This window comes from Lactuca saligna, chromosome 4 (assembly GCF_052625555.1).
Source record: "Lactuca saligna cultivar CGN05327 chromosome 4, ASM5262555v1, whole genome shotgun sequence".
Taxonomy (NCBI): domain Eukaryota; kingdom Viridiplantae; phylum Streptophyta; class Magnoliopsida; order Asterales; family Asteraceae; genus Lactuca; species Lactuca saligna.
The window spans coordinates 324,502,307-324,520,614 of record NC_136420.1 but is presented as its reverse complement, the minus strand read 5'-3'; the positions used below and the strand labels follow the sequence as shown (position 1 = coordinate 324,520,614).

The following is an 18,308-nucleotide window of genomic DNA, read 5'->3' as shown; positions in this document are numbered from 1 at the left end:
GAAACAGGATTAAGGTTTGAGAGGGCTTGGATACTGGAAATGGTGGCTGGAAATGAGGTCATAATGTTCTTTAAATAGGCCCACTGTTGGGGATAATCATGATGTTAGGTTGATGATCACAAAACACTCATATTATGGTGTTATTCAAGAAAATTAGAAATTGATATATGATTTTAACAGTGCACCTATGTTGAATGCAAATGGTTGGACAACCAATAGGGTGTTAAAACTGATCATATGATTTTATAATCTTAAAAGTGCACATCTCATTTTCATAAATTTAAAATTATTGTATTTACTCTTTAATAATATGAAGTTTTAATTATTTTTTTTGTATTACACTATTAAAAATTAAATTAGGTAATAATGTTTTTTATTTTCAAATCGAATAGCGATCAAACAAATCAACCAAAAAAACATAGTAAAAGCTTAAAAACTAAAGTACTTCCTGAAAAACAATTAATTAGTTGAACATAAATATAAAAATATTAATAGTATTATCCAAGTTATATTTTCTACCAATTGCATGAAATTTCGGTTATAGTAAAGGAATTATAATTTTCGTGAGTGAGAAATATCCCATTAATTTACATACCACCTAATTTTCGTGAAATATATTGAAAAATAGCGCATTTTACATATCTCCATTTATCTCCCACGACACCAGAAACGACGATAAACCCTAGTCATGTAATCTCATCCTTCCCGGTTCCCACCACCACTAGAGCAAAAGAACAGCCGTCTCATCTTTGCTGCACTCACACTTCATGCCTTCGTTTCTATCGTACGGGAGAAAAAACGGAGAGAAAACTTGTGTCACCATCATATCTCCTTCTTACCCCCGCCATCGAAGCAAAAACACTGCAACGTCTCTTCTGCTGCACTTATACTTGCATAACTACAATCACTTCTCCTCCTTACCACCATGATATCTCTTTCTTACCACCTGCTCACCATAAATGGCATAACCAGAAGATCCACATGTAGTACAGTCAATAGTCTCTTGGCCAGGCTCCTGTTAACACGAGTTGGATATATTCGATTTATCTAATTTTAGGGAATACAAATAAACATTTAATCGACTCTGAACATACATTTACTAACAAAACCCTACATTTTAGTTAACAGACTCTGTTCTACTATGATATTCCTTATCTTAGGGTTGATATGTTCACAACAATGATTGAGCATCCATACTAATTTAAAGACACAAGATGTGTATATTGTTACAACTTCATTTAGAGACATGGGAGGCGTATCTCGCTGCAAGATGATTTCCAACGTATAGCTCATCAAGCCAATTTTTATTAGTTTTGTCTATTTGATGAAAACATTGAAACCAAAATTAATAAAATTTTGATTATATGATTCGATGTGATGTCAAAAATCTTTTTTCCAAATGATTTAAACCAAAAAAGCCCTTACTCTAATTTTTTGTTTACATATGGGACTTTTATTATGTTCTAATATTATTGTTTATAAATGTCCTCTAGAATAAATATGATGGATGCTCAGCCACAACAACAATCACTACCATAGCTTATGTAGAACCTTCGAGAAGAGGCTTAAAAACACTTTATTGGAGAAGGAATGAGACCACTTGATACCTACATGCATCTAGGAGAGGGATAGGCAGGAGGAGTTCCAGGTCTGTTAGACTTTAATGTCTCTTGAGAGTATTACTTATTTATGTTGCAATGGTTTAAATTATTAGTTACTTCTATTTGCAGACAAATTTAGAAAGGGGCAAGCTTGAAGCTTCTTAAGAGTCATGGCAAGAAACCTTAGTGGGAACAAGAGATAGCATCAGGTGATAACATCCTAGTTTTAATGATATATGGTTAGTAATTAATATTTATAAGCTCATACTTTTAGTTTAATGATAGTGTGCTTAATTTTTTTTTATGTGTGCGCATCCACCACGTTGGCATTGCTCCAACAAGTATTTATGATGTAATTTCTTGTAGTTATTGAATTTTGATTAAATTCAATTGTCATGTAATGATGGAAAAAAAAAACTCATTGTTTGTTGTATTTGTTTTGCAGCGATGAGTGATGATAGAGGATAAGAACTGCTATGCTTGATGTTTGGGATAATCCCTCTATGATTGGATCATGGATGTTCTTTCTTTTAAATTTTTTAATACAAGTTTTTATAATGTTGTAGCAACTTACCAAATTAATGTTTTTTGTGTGTGAGACTTGATTTTTCTTTAATATAATGATATTCTTTTTATTGAATCATATTATGCTTGTGTACTTGTGTTATTTGGCATGTCCACATCTACAAAATATTTCATCCATGATTGGTAAGAACAGTGTGACAGTGGCGCTGGGTTTATAGAACTAATAAAAACCATTTAGAAAAAGAAATAGCAAAAGGACCCATTTGCGTATAAACAGGGCTATGAAATGGAACATGAACCGTATTTGGACTTTTGTAATAGGATCCGTTTTATTTTTGAAGATCGGGTTGGGTTGTATGGCCACATAGAATCTATACCACTATGGAACATAAAAAAACCAGTTTTAAATTTAGCAACCAGGATTTATTACACTTATATAAACCGTTTGTTAAACCGGGTTCTATTAGCTTTTCCGCATAAGACTCGCCTCACGTTAGACCCGGTTGTAAACCGGGTTATATTAAGCTTTTAACGGAGTTTTATGAGGTTTTTTGTAGTAGTGTAGGTGGGATTTCCAAACAATATATTATGTATACCAAAAAGACCCTATCTTTGATATGATCTTACCTGGTTGTCCCTGATCAACTATTGATCAATAGACATTGTGATTATTGAGGAATCTAGATTAATCATTAGCCGTAAGAACATAATAAACTAAGACCTAGTGATAATGATACTAGGTTACGTCAAAGGAAAAGTTAGTTGCTAGAAGCGAAGTGTTATCCAAGTTTCGAGTCATCACTTTAACAAGTGAGTGCATATATATATATATATATATATATATATATATATATATATATATATATATATATATATATATATATATATATTAAGATAGTTACATGCTATATGTGGTTATTATCTGTTTTCTTGATATATCTATACTAGATGAACAATTTATACATGTATTACTTGGTTTAAAATGAATATTTATTTTATACCTATAAATATATTAGGTGGATGAAAGATGAGATCGATGATGAGAGATGAAATATGATATTGATGATGAGATATGAAAGATGGAATAGATGATGAGATGCCTTGACTTTAAAGATAATCTAGTCGTCTAGTGGAGTATAGACGACCACCACCAACTAGTCTAGACAGTCTAGTGGAATACTAGCAGACTCGCAACCTATTAGTGTTTTTGAACTAAGGGTTCACCAGGTGTACTCTATCCCCCCCTCCCCACATGGTTGCCTTATTGACATATATTGCTAAGGAATCCCCTAAGCATTATTATCTATCCTAAAGATGATCCTTAGGAAAGGTCTCTCGAATTAGATGTTTTAGTGACAAAAAGTGAGTATGACGAGAATGGATAATCAGGTTGAATGAGTTGATAAAGATATGTAATTAAAAGAATTTAATTATTATGGGTTGAAAACCCTATATTCTCACAGGCTCTCAAGCATCACTCACTCAATTTCTTGTATTACAGGTAGTGCACCGGAGCACATGTGTGATGATCAGATGATAGATTTATGGATTATAGGCCAGTAGAATGATAGATGTTTGTAAGGATTGTATTATTTCCGTTTATGCTTATGTAATATATTAACGATGACATACCAACGTTTTTAATATAAATAAAATATATTTTTTTGGAAACGCTTTGATAATATCATTATCATGTTTTTGGGAACAAATTCCGCAATATTATTTTTTAAAAAGATTACTCTGCATTTAAATAAGCTTAAATAAATCGGTTTTTTCTGACCGTAAAATTGGGAATGTTACAACGTGTCATGTAAATATGATGAAACAAGTCATTATTGAATTCTCTTCCATTGTCCCGATGAAAGGTTTTGAATTTTCTTTTAAGCTGGATCGGGTAAGCTTGTAGAATTGGAGAAAGGTGTGAATACTTGTGACTTCGTTTTAAGAGGAAAAGTCTTTATGTTGTGGGAAAATTCATCACAGAAAACATGATAGTATGTGTGATTGAGTGTGCTATTAATCGGAGATATCTTAATATCGACATGTATAATATCATAATGTGAGTACATAACATAATGAAATCATAAGATGTTAAATAGATTTTTTTCCTAAAGCACAAACATTATAAAGAATGTCATTATTTTTATACAACGAGGAAACAAATTACAGCGGCCGAAAGAATTGAAATTTGATCGAACCGGATGTCCAAAAACGTTATGTTGTGTTGTTTGTGACACGATGGTAAAAGATATGGGTGGAGACTTGTTATGTGTCAGTATGTCACTTGAGTAATAAGGTTTTTGATGAAATTGGGAACATTATAGACATGGTTTAATATGGAATGAAAAGTTATTTGTATCACTAGTTGATGTGGAGTCGTGTGTGTGTGTGTGTGTGTGTGTGTGTGTGTGTGTATATATATATATATATATACACTACTTTATAATGCATTTATAATTTGGGATCCATCAATTTTTAAGATCAAAGTCTTAAAAACAAGGAGAACACTTTTTAGCTATTAGATATTATTTAGATGGTGTAGATTAAAATTTGATGATCCATGTGAAAGAAAATAAGCCAATAAGAAACAAGTATTCTAGGTGCACAACTATAATAATGTAATGTACCATTGATTATGTGTAAACTAACATACCACCTATAATACACGAATCTGATAAAACCATTGAAACGTCACATTTACACCTTCCCTAATTTCATCCTCCCGCACCATCATTTTACATTTCAAAAATTGAATTAGAAGTTTTCATTCTCTCTAAATCCTCTCCAGAAACCCTAACCCAGCATACCGCCCATCTCAAAGTCGCCATCACTCTCCATTTAACTTTACCTCCAAGTCTCTTATCAGATGGATGAAGATGGTCATCTGTGCAACTCACTCGACTCAAAAGAGGTAAAACTGATTTGTTATCTCTTTTTATTTATGTGTTTGGTGCTTCGAATGGAATGGATACTAATGGTAAACCGCGCTATGGACTTGACCAAAATCTAGATCTTACCAATATCAACCTAACACCATCGTCCCCCCACAATAACCCTCTTTATTTCTTTCTAATAGCACCACACGACACCTATATCCACAAACAAACCATTATACTCTCTCTATGTCTATGTACAAGGACCTCTGCACTTTACTTCTCTCTCTAAACCTTCTTTCTAAAAAAACGTAATCTAACACAGCATCATCGACGCTCTTCCCTCCTTCTCTCTAGAGCCACGAGCTGTGACAACAATGTAAGATTTGGGTTTGAGTTTGTTTTCAGTTGTTATTTTGTCTAAAATCATGAATGGATTTTGGCAAGGCTCACTCAGACGGAAGATCCGACAACGAATCATCCTCTTTTTCACTCACTGTCAAGGTAACCCCTCTCTCTGTTTTCAGTTGTTTGTTCATAATTTTTTTTTTTTGGCTCTCACAAATGGATCCTTTTCAAAAGTTTGATAGCCGGTTCCTTTTTTGGGTATTGTTTCATGTATACTTCAATTAGTCTAGAATAGCCTGACAAGCTCCTAACTTAAGAATTTTGTAAACGTAATTTTAGAAGTAATTGTTGAAACATCTCATGGGTCTAATATTCTCATAAGTCTAACGTTCTCAAATTCTATTGTGCGGTTTCTTTTTTATATGTACTCATATATCAATTATGTGTTAGGTTGTTTAGTTTTTGTATTACCTATCAATGATATTACCTCTAACTTTCTTTTGTTTCTCAGAGATGATTCATCCATTAAAGGAGTTGTTTCAGACTTTCAATTTAGTTTCATGATTCAATATATTAGCATTCAACAGGCTATGTGAAAAACACTAAGGGTAAAATTTTCTCAAATGCCTATCACTACTTATGTTTAAACCAAATTCAATGAATCATCAAGTCCTTCATCATCTATAGGTAAATCCAACAAAAGCCTCCTTCCTAAATTAATTTTCAAATTTAAAAACAAAACATTAAAGATTGAAAAGGCTCCATTATCCCTTGACCGTTCACCATCAGACATGAGAAATAGGGCTAAAATTTCAATATTCAAGAACTTTACAAAACTATTTACACCCAGAATTAACTCCAATTACTCGCTCTGTAACGCCCGTAGATCCGGGCTAGTCAATTTAGAGATAATAGGGGTCGAAAACAACTTTTCAAAAAAAAATTATTTAGAATAAATAGATTTAAACAAGTTCTAGAATATGTCTCAAGGGTTCGGTACATATAAAGAACGCCGAAATCCGAGTTATAACGAAGAAGTTATGGTTCGTCGAAGTTTTACGACAAAACCGACATGGCACCGGGAGACGTAAAAAGTGAATTTACGATATAATACTTTTTATCCTTAGTGATATAAACCAAGGTTGTAGTATATGTTAAACCAAGAACATCCATAAAAAGAACGCCCAAATCTGACTTCGTATGAGGAAGTTATGATTTTTCTAAGATTCGGCTTAGCAGTGTACGACCCGAAACTTGAATTTTAGTTCGAGCAGTTTTTGGCTTACGCAACCTTAATGAGATTTGAAGATCTCATTAATAGGATCTAAACCATAAAAATACAGACGAAAACGGAGTCCGTATGAAGGAGTTATGAATTCTTCGTGGTCATTTAACAATCTAATCTCCTCTTACTGTTAAATTTAATATCGGTCGAGAATTAGCCAATGGAGTCTAAATGAAAGTTGTAGATCTTATTTTTAACTAAGCATGGAAAAAAGAACGTCGAAAACAAAGCTCGTATGCGAAAGTTAAGGGGTTTAGAAGTCTGCAAGGTGCTGCTGCAAAAGGGGTGATGTAGATGAATAAGGGTCAAGGCTTTCTCCCCAAGGCAAGCCACCAGAGGGTGACACCTAGCATGGACTCGACGAGTAGGAGGACCTACTCGACGAGTAGATCTGTTTTCCAGTTTATAAATAGAGCTGTCGGGCTCCCTCATTCTTCACACCTTCCCAACTTCAGTTTCTCTCTCTAAACTCTCTCTCTCTCTCTAAACCCCCAAACCCCACAAAAAGCCTAAGGAACCTCCCTAGCACCCGAAGGAAGCCACGAGGCTCCCGGAGTCTCAAGAAAAAGGGTCTTTCAGCTCGGAAATACTGCTCCAGCGAAGCACAGTTTTGCGAAAAAACCCGCTGTAAGTGAGCTATGCCTACCCTATCTTTAGTATAGCTTATGTTTTAATATAGTAACGTTATTAGGAACTTATAATGAGTATTTAGGCTATTATTATGAGTTATATAAGAGTGTTTCTTAATGCTTATATAATAGTAATAATATCTAGACTATTAATTAGTCGCGGTTAACGTTAAACTAAACTCTAGTGGTAATGATACTAGGTTTTGTCCGAGGGAAATTGTTTTAACAGTAACAAAGTGTTGTTCGAGTACCAAGTCATCACCTTATTAAGTGAGTGCATGGTTACTTTCATCTTACACATAGATATGAAGTATTTTATATAAACTACATGCTATGTGTGAATAATATATGTATAATTGCTATCTATGCTGGATGAACGATTTTATACATGTTTTAAATGATTTAAACTGTATATGTATTTTATATCTACGATAATATTGGGGTAAAACATGGGTAGATGTAATAGATGGAGTATGATTTGAGTGGTGAAATAGATCGTGAAGTGAGGGTGAGAGGTGGACGATGTGAGAAGCCTTTTTCCCAAATGATGGCTCCGTGATTCAGCAGAGTATGGATGATAACCACAGACTATTCTAGACAGTCCAATGGAACACTAGCAGGCTCGCAACCTGTAGGTGTTGTGAATGATGTGTTCACCGGTGTACTCCAAAAAAACCCATTGACATTTATTGCGAATGGATATTTTCGATAAACAAAATAGCCCTGGCATCTATGGATTTAGTGCCTGTTGAGTAAACCCTGGAAACGATGGATTTCGTGTCGATCCCTTAGGATGATCCTTAGGATTAAATTAACGAGGAGTAGCTTATTCATAGGGTATACCCTTAAGAGTAAAGAATATAATGGGGATGGGTAATTGGGTTAACTGTTTGACGACTAAACATAATAATTATATTATTGTGGGTTGAAAACCCTATGTAGTCATCAACTTTCCCAACATGACCCACTCAGTTTATTTATATCACAGGTGTCGATATGAAGTGACATTACACTGAGAGATTAAGGAAATATAGATCACTAGTGTAAATGAATGTAAGTTCTGTTGAAAACCCTATGTACTCACCAGCTTTCCCAAATGATATCAAAGGAAATATTGATTCTTCATGATTTTTTTTCCATTACAGTGTTGTCGATGTGATATGATATCAAAGAATATGCATTCATTTTTAGATGGTTCCTGAGTATGGCCACTTGGTTGAAGCTATCTTCAACTTTTCATCCATTTCCACATATAATTAACTTTGTGTAAACTACATGCCATAATCATTGATTTTGACAGCAATTGAATTTGATGGATAACGTTTGTAGCTGATCAAGAGGCCTTGGATAACCTTTGCAAAAGTTACCCAATCACAACATTCTATGTAAGTATATGGCAATCAATAATTGCACATGTTAGGACATTGTTTTCCAGTCCTATACTCATTTTTGGAGCATATCATACCAGATTTTCAAATATGTATATTTCAAAAATGAGAGACCTTAGTGGATTGTTTTGGAGATCAAACTATTATTTTTTGACTGAATTTTTTTGTATAAAGGTTAGGCTATAAATTAGATTAGGAAAATGTGTATGATATTCGGTTATTATTTGTTGATTTTATGGGGTTGTAATGGATTTTAGGAAGTCTTGAGTAGATATAAGGAAATTGTCCCTCATTTAAAGCTTGTAGGTTTGAGATCTTATATCTATAATATGTTCTTGAGTACTACATAAAATTTACCATTTTTCCATTTAAACCTCTATGTTTGTATTTCGTGTTTTTACAGGACCAACATCATTCCTATCATTGAACATGCTATGACTATTGTTGAACATAGCAGGGGCCAATATCAACTGTTATTTATTGCAGATAGGCAGGTGATTTTTTATTGATTTTTATAAATTTAATCTTTTGCAATTTTAATATTTTCATAATGAACCTATAATTAAGTTGAAGGTAACAAGAAGTGCCTGGTAATTTGAGTCCACAAGATCAGAAAATTGTCAACGCCGTAGTCTGAATCAACAACAGATGATGACTTAAACAAGACATTCGGTGAATACGGAACAGTCACAAGTGCTGTATTGATGAGAGATACAGAAGGTAACTCCAAGTGCTTTGGTTTTGTTAATTTTAAGAATGCTGGAGATGCTGCTAAAGCAGTAGATGGTCTTACTGGACAGAAGTTTGATGATAAAGAGTGGTATCTTGGAAAAGCCCAGAAAAAGATAGAAACAGAACATGAACTAGCAAAGGATTAGTCTTTTTTGCATTTTTCACTTCCGTGGAAGCTTCTAGAGCTGTAAGCAGTTATTATTATTTATTATGTTTGGATATTTTATATTAGATGTTAAAAATTTTGTATCTAATTTTATAGTTGGCTGACATGAATGGGAAGATGATTGCTAGCAAGCCTCCTTATGTTGCACTTGCTCAACACAAAGAAGACGGAAGGGAAAGATTGCATGTCTGTTTACAATTTTTTTTTCGTAAATTGTGTAACAGCCCGGATTCCGAGGTATTTATTATTATTGTATTTTTGGTGAATTGTGAGGGGACTCGGTGAGTAGGAGCTCAGACTCGCCGAGTAGGATCGCGGTTTGGACGCGGGTTCGCGTCTGGAGTCGGCGAGTCCAAGGAGTGGACTTGGCGAGTCCACGCTATTTAATGAAACCCTAATTTCCGGGGTATGAGACTTATTTAAGGGGGCTTATGGCCGTCATTTGCGGCCACCAACCCCAGAGAGAACCCTAAAGAGTCTGTGAGCGCTTTGTGAGAGAGAAGAGGAAGATCCTTGACTATTTGTGGGTGTTTGTGCACATAGAAGAGGATTAAGGAAAGAGGAGACCAAAGAAGGTGCTAATCCAGTGATTTCTGAGCTTAGAAGACTTCATTTGAGGTAACCATTTGTTCCTTTCTCAGTCCTTGATGTGAATCTTAGAGTTAGGGTTTCTTTGTGGAATGATCCATGGAGTAATTGGCCTCTTCTTGTGTTGGTGCTTTAGATCTGGACCCAAAGAGGTCCATACACCGTTTTCCCTCAAGCTTTATGGGTGTTAATGGAGGCCATGAGCTTAGAATATCATTCTAGAGACCATATCATCAAATAAGGCCTTTGGACCTTTGCATGAGCACCAAGATTGTAACTTTACGTGATGTATATGCTTGGAAGGACTGGATCTAGGAGTTATTGGAACGGATCTAACCTCAGGAGTGAGTTTGAGTTCATGCATGGCATAGACTCACCGAGTCCGAAGAACAGACTCGACGAGTAGCATGAAGATTGTCCATAACCACTCAGCGAGTGGTCTTTCCGAGTTAAGGGGATAACTCAGTGAGTCAGGGAGAGTCAGAGAGGGTTGAAGGGTGGATTGAGTCAAGCTGGAACTCGCCAAGTTGTTCTTGAGACTCGACGAGTTGAGTCGTGGTGGCCCCACGATTCATGCCAGGTGGAACTCGTCGAGTCAGGGAAGTACTCGACGCATCACGAAAGGATCCTAGGGAGTTAGTGAGCACGTATAGACTCGCTGAGTCGCTCTATTGCACTTGCCGAGTCCGGTCAAAGTTGACCGTTGACCGTTGACCAGAGTGGACCAGTGTTGACTTAGTAGGGTTAGTCAACCTTAGTCTTGGAAGTGTTAATTAGAGATATGTGTTGTATATCGGAGGATTATAGCTTGAGGGATCGATCACGAGTGATTCATGGATTTGCGATTATCAAGATACACGAGGTGAGTCTTCTCACTATATCTTACCTTGAGTAGGTAACTAGAGTTATATGACAAAGTATTTGTATGCTATTTATGTTATGTGTTGTACTGCATTATTTCTATGTGATTTATGCTGTGCATGTCTACAGAGTTAGAACCTGAGGGTTCACAGAGTTTGGGTGTATGGACCCATAGAGTTATAGCCTCGAGTGGCCAATATGTTTTATATGTGGTATTTGGGGAACTCACTAAGGTTTGTGCTTACAGTGTTTGGTGTTATTTGTTTCAGGTACTAGTGACGATCGTGGGAAGGCGTCGGCTTGATCTGTACACACGCATGGGATTTTATGATTATGAGATCTTGGGATTTTTGTATGACTTGGATTAAATTTCAAACATGGGTGTTTTATGAATATTAAGTGAATTATGTTTTTACAAAATTTGAAAAATTTGTTTTGAAATTTACGGTGTTACAAGTTGGTATCAGAGCCTTGGTTTGAGGGATTCGGGTACACCTTCGAGGGTATTTGAACTCAAACTGAGGATTTGGAAAATATTTTCAAAAGAGAACCAAATTTTATAAAAGAAGTAAAAGTTTTTTTAGAGAAACTTAGAGCAGAAACGTGTGTACGATCATTCAGTGCCCGAATGTTGATTTCCCAAAATACCCTTATGATTATATGTTTATGAGATTGATATGATGTATTCTCTTGCTAGAGTAGGCTAGGTATTCCTATTAGGACTAGAGTGCCCTTATTTGTGATGCCTTACCCTAAGGGAAAATGAGTTGCTATGAGATGCTTGAGAGTGAATAGGTAGCAGCGAGGAGCTTATGATAGATTTATTAGAGAGTGATAGAGTACTTGGAACTTGGAATCCGAAGAGGAGGCTTTGGGATGTATACTGAAACGGTGTGGACAGTAGTATTGGGCCCGTACTACTGAAGGCACCGGAGCGGTGTACAACTCAAATAAGAACCTTTGGAATGCCAAGGATCAAGGAGGAAAGAGTTGTCGAGTGTGAGTATGCTCGAATGGATTCGAATTTATAGTATGTTGTATTTCAGAGGTCGATCACGGTGAGGACACGTCATATGCCAGAGGGCAGTGGGGCTAGTGATGAGGAGATCCATCAGATCATCCACGAGGAGGTGGCTGCGGCCATCAGGGCAGAGATACCAGAGATGTTCGGGTCTATTAAGACCACGCTGATTGAGACTTTTGACGAGCGTTATGCTGCTCTTTCTGAGGCTGCTGTTGCGGCGGCCACCGCGGCTGTTGCTGCTGCGAGGCCGCAGGGTGGTGATGCGTTGCTGTTCTGGGAGTTCAGCAACACAAAACCACCAGAGTTTGATGGGACCCAGGACCCGGTGGCGGCTATGAGATGGATTTCAGACATAGAGGGGTGTTTCTTCACTTGCTCATCTCCTGAGCATTTGAGAGTTCGGTTCGCGCTGAACCAGCTTCGCTTGGGAACGAAGGCTGGTGGAAGTTTGTGACAGCGCACTTTTCGCCTGCTGAGCTTGCGGCAGTGACCTGGGAAAGGTTCCTTGCCATGTTCCGAGATGAGTACGTTCCCCAGGTGGAGAGGGAGCGTTTGGCCCAGGAGTTTCTGACCCTCAAGCAGGGTATTGAGTCTGTTACGGTGATTACCAGGATGTTCCACGAGAGGGCGATGTTCTACCCTGAGCACGTGTCCACTGAGCAGGCACGCATGAGCCGATATTTGAGTATCTTGAGGCGAGACATTCGGGAGTTCGTGGTGAACTCCTCGTACCGGACATTTTCCGAGCTCCAGGAAAATGCCCGGAAGAGGGAGATTGAGCTAGAGACTCAGGCCAGGGAGGAGGCGGAGTCTCAGGGGAGGGATCGACGATCGGCACAGTCCCAGCCGGCAGCCAAGCGGGTTAAGCCCGCTGATCTCAAATCTGGGAGCCAGAGGGGATGCACTTGTGGAAAGTGCGGAAAGGGTCATGATGGAGTATACAGAGCTGGTTCTTGCTACAAATATGGCAAGGAGGGGCATATGGCCAAGGACTGCCCCAATGGATTTGCAGTGTGTTTTCACTGCAACCAGACTGGATACCGGAAGGCGGAGTGTCCGCAGTTACGAGGATCAGCTCAGGGAGCACCTCAGGGATCTGCCCCTGCCGCCATCAGAGCTACCGAGAGTCGGCCAGTGAAGGATGAGGCGCCGAGGGCACGAGGGAGAGCCATTCAATTGACCGCGGAGGAGGTCCACGCAGCACCCGATGTCGTGGCTGGTATGTATTCTTTCATGTATTTATTTTGATGTTGAGATATTATGCTTATATTATGTTATGCATAGGTACTTTTCTTGTGAATTATGTACCTGCCTTGGTGTTATTTGACTCGGGTGCGAGTCGGTCTTTTGTATCTTTGGCTTTTAGTCAGCATATCAGTGTTAGTCACGAGGTGCTGAGTCGGCCTCTGAGAGTTTCCATAGCTAACGAAAGGGTGATATATGCCACGGAAGTGATCCGCGAATGCGTATTAGAGATTTTCGGTGTTGAGGTCCCGATTGACTTGGTTCCTATTGCGATGGGTGATGTCTGTGTCATTGTGGGCATGGACTGGTTGAGCAGGTTCTGTGTGGTTATCGACTGCGAGCGATAACTGGTGACCATACGAGACCCTAGTGGGGGAGTTCTTATGGTGTACGGCGAGGTTACACATTCTGGATCAGCATTTTGTTCGGCCGCTAGGGTGAGGCAGTGTCTACAGCAGGGTTGTAAGGGTTTTGTGGCGTACGTGTCGGATACGCGGGTTGATTCCGAGAGGCCGAGGTCAGTGGAGGAGGTTTCGATAGTGCGTGAGTTCCCGGATGTCTTTCCAGGGGAGTTGCCAGGTGTGCCTCCCGTGAGGCAAGTAGAGTTCAGTATTGATTTGGTTCCGAGGGCCGCGCTTATCGCCAAGGTGCCTTATCATCTTGCACCTCCTGAGATGCAAGAGTTATCCTCGCAGCTTCAGGAACTTCTGGGGAAGGGGTTTATTCGACCGAGCAGCTCGCTGTGCGGAGCGCCTATCCTTATTGTCAAGAAGAAGGATGGTTCACACCGGATGTGCATTGATTACCAGGAGTTGAACAAGCTGACGGTCAAGAACCGTTACCCGTTGTCGAGGATCGATGATTTGTTCGATCAGTTGCAGGGAGCATCTTGGTTCTCCAAGAGCGATTTGAGGTCTGGATATCATCAGGTGAGGGTGCGAGATGAGGACATCCAGAAGACAACGTTCAGGATGCGTTATGGGCATTACGAGTTTGTGGTGATGCCCTTCGGGCTCACCAATGCCCCGGCAGTGTTCATGGATCTCATGAACCGGGTGTGCAGACCGATGTTGGATCGGTCAGTGATTGTATTCATCGACGACATCTTGGTATATTCGAGATCTAGAGAGCAGCACGAGGAGCATTTGAGGGAGATCCTCGGAGTTTTGAGATCGGAGAGGCTTTACGCCAAATTCTCCAAGTGTAATTTCTGGTTGCGAGAGGTCCAGTTCCTGGGACATCTCGTTAACCAGGAAGGGATATTGGTCGACTAGGCGAATGTTGAGGCGGTGATGAGTTGGGAGGTGTTGAGGTCACCCTCTGAGATCAGGAGTTTTCTAGGGTTGGCCGGTTATTATCGGAGATTTATCAAGGATTTCTCTAAGATCGCAGTGCCACTCACTAGGTTGACCCGGAAGGGTGTCGCTTTTTCATGGGGCCCCGAGGGTAGGCAGGGTAGCCTATCGTTTGGACTTTTGCATGAGTCGGCAGAAGAGTTATGCGGACAGACGCCGGTCCGAGCTTGAGTTTCAAGTCGGCGACTTTGTGCTCCTGAAGGTCTCTCCTTGGAAAGGAGTGATTCGATTCAGGAAGAGGGGCAAGTTGGGGCCCCAATATATTGGTCCATTTCGGGTGGTCGTGAGGGTAGGCAGGGTAGCCTATCGTTTGGATTTGTCAGCAGAGTTGGGGCAGATTCACGACACTTTCCATGTGTCGCAATTGCGGAAGTGTATAGCCGATGAGTCGGCAGTGGTTCCATTAGAGGATATTCAGGTGGATGCGAGCCTGAATTATGCTGAGAGACCAATGGCAATCATAGATCGGAAAATCAAGGTTCTGAGGAACAAGGAGGTACCCTTGGTTTTGGTTCAGTGGCAGCATCGGAAGGGGTCCGAGATGACTTGGGAGCCGGAGCGGGAGATGCACGAGCAGCATCCAAAGTTATTTGCAGAGCGAGACTTCGAGGGCGAAGTCTAGTTCTAGTGGGGGAGAATTGTAACAACCCGGATTCCCAGGTATTTATTATTATTGTATTTTTGGTGAATTGTGAGGGGACTCGGCGAGTTGGAGCTCATACTCGTCGAGTAGGATTGCGATTTGGACGCGGGTTCGCGTCTGGACTCGGCGAGTCCAAGGAGTGGACTCGGGGAGTCCACACTGTTTAATGAAACCCTAATTTCCTGGGTATGAGACCTATTTAAGGGGGCTTATGGCCGTCATTTGCGGCCACCAACCCCAGAGAGAACCCTAAAGAGTCTGTGAGCGCTTTGTGAGAGAGAAGAGGAAGATCCTTGACTATTTGTGGGTGTTTGTGCACATATAAGAGGATCAAGGCAAGAGGATACCAAAGAAGGTTCTAATCCAGTGATTTCTGAGCTCAGAAGACTTCATTTGAGGTAACCATTCGTTCCTTTCTCAGTCCTTGATGTGAAACTTAGAGTTAGGTTTTCTTTGTGGAATGATCCATGGAGTAATTGGCCTCTTCTTGTGTTGGTGCTTTAGATCTGGACCCAAAGAGGTCCAGAGACCCTTTTCCCTCAAGCTTTATGAGTGTTAATGGAGGCCATGAGCTTAGAATAGCATTCTAGAGACCATATCATCAAATAAGGCCTTTGGACCTTTGCATGAGCACCAAGATTGTAACTTTACGTGATGTATGTGCTTGGAAGGACTGGATCTAGGAGTTATTGGAACGGATCTGACCTCAGGAGTGAGTTTGAGTTCATGCATGGCATAGACTCGCCGAGTCCGAAGAACAGACTCAGCGAGTAGCATGAAGATTGTCCATAACCACTCAGCGAGTGGTGTTGCCGAGTTAAGGGGCTAACTCAGTGAGTCAGGGAGAGTTAGAGATGGTTGAAGGGTGGACTGAGTCAAGCTGGAACTCGCTAAGTTGTTCTTGAGACTCGGCGAGTTTAGTCGTGGTGGCCCTACGATTCATGCCAGGTGGAACTCGTCGAGTCAGGGAAGTACTCGACGCGTCACGAAAGGATCCTAGGGAGTTAGTGAGCACGTATAGACTCGCCGAGTCCGGTCAAAGTTGACCGTTGACCAGAGTGGACCAGTGTTGACTTAGTGGGGTTAGTCAACCTTAGTCTTGGAAGTGTTAATTAGAGATATGTATTATATATAGGAGGATTATAGCTCTAGGGATCGAGCACGAGTGATTCAGGGATTTGCGATTATCGAGATACACGAGGTGAGTCTTCTCACTATATCTTACCTTGAGTAGGTAACCAGAGTTATATGAAAGAGTATTTGTATGCTATGTATGTTATGTGTTGTACTGCATTATTTCTATGTGATTTATGATGTGCATGTCTACAGAGTTAGAACCTGAGGGTTCACAGAGTTTGGGTGTACGGACCCATAGAGTTATAGCCTCGAGTGGCCAATATGTGTTATATGTGGTATTTTGGGGAACTCACTAAGCTTTGTGCTTACCGTGTTTGGTGTTATTTGTTTCAGGTACTAGTGACGACCGTGGGAATACATCGGCTTGATCAGTACACACGCATGAGATTTTATGATTATGAGATCTTGAGATTTTTGTATGACCTGGATTAAATTTCAAACATGGGTGTTTTATGAATATTAAGTGAATTATGTTTTTATAAAATTTGAATTTTTTTTTTGAAATTTACGGTGTTACAAATTGAATTTGTTTCCAGTTTTTTAAATAAAAATTGGTGATGGTTTAAATTGTATGAAAGCAGGCACAATTTTCATAGATGAGGCCTATTGCAATAGGACTAGCTCCTGGTGGTCCTCGCATGCCAATGTACCCCCTAGTGGTCCCGGTCTTGCTCAACAAATGTTTTATGGTCAAGCTCAGCCTACCTTCATTCTCGCCAAGCCTAAGTAATTCCAATTTCAATTCCATATTTTTGCGAAAATAATTTTTAATTATGATTTTTTTATTGTGTGTGGATGAAACCTGGATTTGGGTACCAACTAACCAAGAACAACTTGTGCCAGGGATGAGGCCAAGAGGGGGGTCCAATGCCCAACTTCTTCATGCCAATGGTTCCGCCAGGTCAGCAAGGACAACATCGAGGTGGCATACCCGTTCAACAGAATCAGCAACAACCTATTCCCCTCATGCAACAACAGATGGTACCATGTGGGTGGATGTACCGTTACCCACCTGGACGCAACGTTGGTGAAGTCCCAATGGGTTCCATTTTTTACGACATCGGAGATGGCATGCAACTTTGTGAGCCTGGAATGGCATAACTAATTCCGATCGGAGCTTTGGCTTCTTGTCTTGCAAATGCTTCTCCAACAGAACAAAGAACTATAAGCCCTTTCTTTTTTGTTTTATTTAAATGTTGTTTTCTTGAATTTGGATCGAGGGTAAAAGTGTAAATATGATTTATTTGGTTGTGTGCAGATGTGGAGGGTGACTCAGCAACTAAGGTAACATTGATTATGTAAGAAATGGATCAGATAGAGGTGCTTCATTTGTTGGAGTCTCCAAAAGCTTTGAGGCGAAGGTGGTTGAGGCTATGGGTGTGTTGAGGAATGTGGGTGGTCATGGTCAGGGTGGAGTTGGAAGCCCTACTGATCAGCTTGCTGCTTTGTCATTGAATGACGACATTGTTTCTTAAAATTATCGATGTCCGAGGTTTTAAGACTTTAGAGGTGGTTATGTTTGGATTTGTTACTCCTTTTTTGGTTGTTTGACTTGAGTGAGTTGTTACTTGTTAGGAGCTTCTTTTGACTATTTAATATTTATGTGTGGTTGAATTTTGAATTGGTTGCTTATCTGTTGAGCTTGGTTAGTTATGGTTTCTCTATTTATTGTTCTTAATGTTTTCATAATGTTGATAATATATGCTTGTTTTTGAAATATCTCAAGCTAATAACTTGACCGAAAAAACCAATCAGATATGCATACTGGTTTGAACGATTTTTACATTTAGATTTTACATGACAGTAATTACAATTAAATTAATAAATACCATGTCTGTTAGGTACAAAATTAAGTAATCTAACCAACACATTTTTAATAAAGTAACCATTATTTTTATTTTTATTTTT

At 39.4% G+C, this 18,308-nt stretch overlaps 1 pseudogene; it reads left to right on the top strand.

Moving 5' to 3' along the window:
• Positions 1-7,727: 7,727 nt before the first annotated feature.
• LOC145040913 (polyadenylate-binding protein 2-like) lies at positions 7,728-17,875 on the top strand (annotated as a pseudogene).
• Positions 17,876-18,308: the final 433 nt, after the last annotated feature.